This window comes from Condylostylus longicornis, unplaced genomic scaffold (genome assembly GCF_029603195.1).
Source record: "Condylostylus longicornis isolate FDR11 unplaced genomic scaffold, ASM2960319v2 ptg000006l, whole genome shotgun sequence".
NCBI classification, from domain to species: Eukaryota; Metazoa; Arthropoda; class Insecta; order Diptera; family Dolichopodidae; genus Condylostylus; species Condylostylus longicornis.
Genome location: NW_026577975.1, coordinates 1,793,648 through 1,800,973, shown reverse-complemented (window position 1 = coordinate 1,800,973; position 7,326 = coordinate 1,793,648).

Here is a 7,326-nt window from a genome sequence, read left to right as displayed (position 1 = left end):
TACTTTTTTCCAGAGGATTATCAGAAGAAAATTTTATTTTATCTTTTATTTTTTTTTTTAATTTTACTTTTTGAATAATGTTTATATATATATATATATATATATATATAAACATTATATATATATAACGTATAGATATAATTATATATGTTTATGTAAGGCATAAATATACATAAATGCATAATAAATCCAATATAGAATACAAAAAATATATATGGATATATATATATGTATATATATATATATCCATATATATATATATAAATATATATATGTATATAATTGTATATATGCACACAATATAAAAGCACATATAAACATTCGAGCACATTAAATGGATATATATGAATTCATTCGCATATATCCATATGTATATATATATATATATATATATATGTATATGTATATACATATATATATATATGTATATATATATATATATATATATATGTATATATGAAAATCCTTCTGTGATATTAAAAAGAAATGAGAGAAAAGAGAAAAAAATAAAGAAAAAATAAAATAAAACGTGAGTACGTTTTTAATAATAGGAAAAAAAAATTATAACAAAAAAAAAAGAGCGTACAAAATTAATATTATACAAAAAAAAAACAACAATAATAAGAAAAAACAAAATAAAATGGCATAAAAAATTAAAAATAAATTCTTAAAACAAAAATTATAAAAAAGACAAAATCAAAAAGAAACACAATAAATAAAAGACAAAAAAAAAAACAAATAAAAGAAATGAAAAAATAGAAAACAAAATAAGTAAAGCAACCTAAAAAAGAACCGTCAGAACTTTTGAAGCTTGAATAAATAATAAAAAGTCCTTTAATGATGGGCACGCACATGCATTTTTTCCATTCTTAATGTAGAATTTCCAGTGTACATACATTTATTATAAGAGTAACAACAAAAAAAACTGCGCCATCTATCAAATCAAAAATGAAAGAAAAAATAATGCAAAATTTTTTATTTAAATGTGTGAGTGTTTGTCAAAAAACAAAAAGAAGCCAAAAAACAGCAGCAAAATACACACTAAAATTGAATGTGAATGCGTCTGTTTGTGTAAATGCGCGTATAAAAAATTGTTACCACCCATTTTTTGCACTTACTTTCAAATGAATAAAAAAATCACAATAGTAACAAAATCACAATCAAAAAATAACTCTTATACAATCAACAATTCAAATGTTTACACAAACAATTACAAAAACAATTCTTTGAAAATACAAACATTTATAACCTATAAAAACAGAGAGAAAAAAAAAAGAGACAAACTATATTCATCTTCTTTACTGACATGACAGAATCTATCTATAATTTTTCTATAGAGCTATTAAAAATAATTTGAAAAATGTTACTATGGTAATTTAAGAATAAAACTCTTCATTTTAATTGGTTAAAAATTTCAATAAAACCAAATGAAAAACAGGGCTACACAACAGAAATAGACGCACACAATGGCATACTAAAAAATTGACAAGAAAACAATAATATTTTTGTCTTTGTTTTTCTTGTTATGATTATTTTGTTATTGTAATTTTGTTGTTAAAATTAATAAAAAATTTATATTAGAGTCCGGTTTGTGGAATGTATTCAAATTATGGAATGAAATTTTATAGGACGGTCGAAAAGTATTTTGTAAAAATTTTGAAAGAAAATGTTTCATTAATATTGGATTTTATTGGTATATCTATATATGTAATATATGGTATGGTATATACACTTATTGATAATGTGGATGTTGACATTATTAAAGGAATAACTGAGTGGAATCTATAGTGTTTCTCAAAATTTTGTTATAGAGCAGTATTGCCTTGAAAAGCGTGAAAATAATTGAAAAATATTTTTAAAATTTTAGAATTAACAAGATTGAATTTTAAAATTAAATATAATCGAAATCAGTGAAAAAATTGACTTTAAAATTCTTTGAATCCAAACTTGATGAATACTATCATATGACTTCAAAATCATATCAAGAGGATGATATTATATAAGTTTCAAAAAAACTGTAAAAGTACAAAAAATTGGAGGTGGACAATAGTTTTATATTGCCCGAAATCTTCTTTGCAAATATCAAAGTCTTGAAAATCCTTTATGGAAAAGCATGAAATGAAGTTAAACAAGACACGTTGCAAGGAATATAGGTGCAAAGACAATTTTTTCCTTTCTTATTCGGCCCTATGTGAGGCGCCAGTTTGTCAAAAATGTATAGTCAATCAGATACGTTGTTGCGAGAAGCTGTTTTCCGAATAAATATATTAGGAAATTATTAAAACCAAACTGATAAGCGCATATTTAAAGGTCCATCAGGTATTAATTGATATTGAAGATTTTCTTTAAGTATCAATACATTTCTGTAACCTCATATTATTATTAAAAATCTAAATTTTTCTTTTTTCTTTTATAATTTTCTTCCATTTCATTGACATATTAGCAATAACTTTCTAAATTTACAAAGAGTTTACAATGAACATAAAAAATATGGAATAAGGAATTTTACTTTATTTTTTCGTAAGATATGTGTGTTAAGACAATTTTAATAAGAATTTAATTTTATAATAAAGTTTTAAAGAAGTTATTTATTCAATATCGAGTTCTATATATATTTAATCCATATATCCTCATCATATATATCCATATATATATATTCATTGTAAATATTTTTCAAATCGTAATTATGTACAAGTAAAAACCTACATCCATTGCTTTCCGCAGGAATATTTTTCATTTTTATTATGTTTTCCTTGTTATGTTGTTTCGAAGTTCTTGCTCTGGATGTTTCACAAGTCTAAAAAAAAAAAAAACAAAACTTATTCAATATTAAAGAGCATCAGATTTTAGAGCTTGTAGCCAGAGAATCTAGTAAAGAAAACCATACTTTTTTTATTTATTTTGCTTATTTTTTATGATTTTTTTTTTAATGATAACAAAATATAATGATACGCAATCTTTATGTTATCAAAACTATAAAGAATGAATATAACAAATGGGTGGTTGCGAGAAAATGAAAGTATAGAAACAATAATAAATTAATTGACCAACCAAAACAGGAGTAAACGAGACAAGTGGATATTTTATACCACTATACTAGCAAACAAATAAAAAAAAATTTTATGTATATAGTTATACAATTTTTGTATATAACAGTTTTCAAAAGAACTTGTATACATATAAATGAAAAATTTTGTTTCCTTGAAATGAGTTTTTTGGAAATTCTTTATTTATATGAAATTTTATCGTCAATATCAAATTTCAAAGCGGTGAATAACATCAAACTTTTTCATTTTGATATTTTACTTTTAAAATTTTTAATTAGAAGTACTTAATATTTTTAACATTAATTCTGAGTTTCAGCGGTAAATGCCTTAAATTGAACACTTAATTGGCACGACTTAAACCTACGTACATGCTTTTAAAAATTGATAGTGTACCCTCTGTAATAAAGGGCCGTCTTTGATTCTTTCATTATTAAATTGCTTGTTTTTGGTATGACAATACAGAGTCGGTTTGTGATTGTTTCGTAAGTCTTGCTAGGTTGCTCTGTATTGAATTCCTAGTTATTCGGTAATGCGGTAGTTAATGAGAAGTCAGACTGGCGACTGGCATAACAAAAAAACCGTGAAATCGACCGTTAGGCGTTTTTGGTGTTAAGGGGGCATCGGTGTAAGATAGACAACGAAACAAGCTAAAAATGAGGTTAAACAGCGGTTTTGTAGTCTTTAAGAAGAAAATATATCAGTATTGCAGTTGGAACTTTTATAGATTACTGCCTCTTGAGTAAAACGGCTTCAAGGCATTACCGAATATTAGGCAATCTTATCAAAAAAAGTCTCTTGGGATTTGTATAAAATAATCAGTTGTTCTTATAAGGAGAGTAATATGTTGCTTAATGTTGTTAATAAAGCTCCCAGCGTAATGATCTCTAGGTGTTAACTGCTGCTAGGTTCGTCGAATACAGCAGCCATAATGAAAATTTTGGATCCTCCTTACTTAAAATTCATGATTTCATTGAGGTAACCAATTTCTAAACACAGAAATTTCATTCGCTCTGTGGAAGTCTTCAATAGAATTTCGTATATACGTTTCAGCACTCATTAAAAATAATTTATTCTTACCATAAATACTCCGTTTTTAATCATATTTAATCGAAACTACTCTATGGAAACTTTACTGAAAAAAATATATCCTTTAAAAAATACAATAAATGGCATAAAATACATAGATTAATTTCAATACATACAAATATATAATTTATATTAACATATATGTATATATTATTCGTATATATATATGTATGTATTAATACATTCAAATAAAATTTCATAATATTTTTGTTGATTTTAAAATTTTTACTTTTCTTTTTGCAAATAACAGAAAAAAAAAAAACAAATAACACTAACAACAAACAAAAAAACAGCATACAACATTAAAATGAAAAAAAAAAAACTACAAAAAAATTATATTTTATTTTGTTGTATATGTGTGCGTAAATAATGTGAAACAAAAAATACATGCAAATCTATTCTTGTTTCATTATTCTATTCGAATTTTCTCACATGGAATAAATATTATTTTCTAAAATATGTACATACATACATACATACATAAATATGAAAATATTTAATATATGTAATAAAGAACCATTAATATAACAGCAGGAGCATGATGCTGCACATGATCTCTTAATTTCGTTATTATTATTATTTTTATTCTGGGGTAAAAAACTTTCTTATATCATTTTAAGTTTGATCGGCCGCGAATACGTACGAAGCAATTTTTTTTGTTTCAAATAATTATTTTAACTACATACATATATATATATATATATACATCATATACGATGATTTATCATATTATATATATAAATATTATATATATATAATTAATATTATTATATATATATATATAAATATAAAATTAAAATAGGCTTGTAATAATATTATTTACATTAAGTAATTAACTTTTATTAGGAAGAAAAAAAAAACTAAATATTTTGTGGGACATTATAATTAATGTACAATATCATATTATATAAACATATATACCAGAAATATAAGTACATGCATATATATACATATATATATTGAAATTGGAATTTATATAATTAAATTTTTTCCTTTTCATTTCAAAGGAACAAAACAATTATTATTGTAATTTAAATATTATTGGTAAATAATACAAGTTTAATAAACTAAAATAAAGTTGGTTTTTAAAATGAAGAAAATGTAGTGATAATATAAAAATTATATAGAAAGTGATTAAAAAAATATTGAAAATAATATATACAAAAATAAGGGATAATATTAAAAAAGGATTCAACATTATTTTTATTTTTTTTCTGGTGGTAGTATTGAAAATAAAATAACATCAAAACATATGTAAAATCAAAATTTAATAATTCTCTTAATTAAATTAATTTTCGAAAGAGAAAATAAAAAATAAAAGCAAAAAAAAAAAAAACAAGAAGAAAGTAAAATTCTAACCCAAATATGTAAGAGAAAAAACAAGAAAGAAAATATTCAACATAAAAAAAAAATAATTTTTTTTATATAATAATAATTGTCTGCATACTTATAGGTGTTATAGGTGTTAGTTATACAAATTGTACATATATATATGATATATATATCACATATATATATATATATATATATATATATATATATATATATATATATATTATATTTATAAATATATTAGAAATATTTTTATTTATATATTTATAATATATAAATACTATATATATTTATTTACTCATATAATATTGTAAATAAAATGAAATATAATACATTAATATATTCATAAAAAAAAAACAGGAAAAAAAAATATAATATTATTATATTGCGGAAGAAATCATATCAAATTTCTAAAATACTAGACAAGGATAACATTTTTTATTTCTTCATTTTCATATTTTTTTTATGATTTTACTACTCGTTTAAATTCTTATTCTTTTTTTATGTTATTTGCTTTACTTAATTTATAATTTAATATATAATTTAATATTGTAATAAATAAATATGAAAAATATTAATATAATCCTATATAGACCTATATATTCTTATATATTCTTATACATATATAAAGTATAAACAGAAATTAATTTTCATTAAATAAGTAAAACATGAAATATAAAATTATAAATATGCTAAAAAATATTTTAAAATGTAATAATAATTAAGAATATTAATAAATTAATAATAACACAATTTGTTTTTTAATATTGTTATATTAATTATAATAATATTAATAAACAATTTACAATAATATATTAATATTAATATATAGACATGATAAATCAATATTAAAAAATATATAACAACTTTAAACTTAAAATATAATGAAAATATGAACATATGATCGGATTTTAAACTTATTACAAATAATTTTGAATTATGTTAATAATAAACTTATTGTAATATTATTATATTAAACAAAAAAAGTACATAAAATATAATAAAAATGAGTAAAATTATATATAATAATAACAGAATTATAATGATAATAACGATAATTAAAATAAGAATAAAAATATAAAAATAAGAAATCACTGCTATAGCAATATAATAATATTTTTTATAATTAATATAACAGTTTAATAATTATGATTTAACATTTATAATAATGAAATATTTTAAGCTAATCCTTATATAATATTAATTTAATAATTCGATATTTTATTATTAATATTTTATGACATAATTATGACATCATTATTATCTAATATTGTATTATACTTTTTATAATTATTATGTTATAATTTTAATAATAATTATGTTAAAATTTGAAAAATACCGTTATATTATATTTATATATACATATATACTATTCTGCTATACAATTCAAACAACATCATAACTGTTCGCTAAAAATTTGAAATTATGATCATTTTTTATATTTGACATTCCACTTTTCACATTTATACATTATGCAATATAGAATATAAAATATGATAATACTCACTCATTTTTTTAAGATTCTCACTCATCTGATACGTATTTCACTTCTCACTCACCTGATACCTCATTTTAAGATACAAATTAAACACTTTCACTAGATTTAATAAGTTTTCTAAAATTTGGATTAGATTTTCAAATATATAATTCTCTATGTCACTCGAATTTCGAATACGCTATGAAATTAGTACAGAGTAAAACTGTCATATTACTACAGAGTAAAACTGTCAAATACACTCTGGGCGGACGGGGGGTGCTTTGCATTTGTTTTGTTTGTCACTTAACAATTTAGTTGAATGATGATCGTAAGTTGAAAATTTCTGTTCCCTGCCATATATGTCCAATAAACTTTCGGTAATGT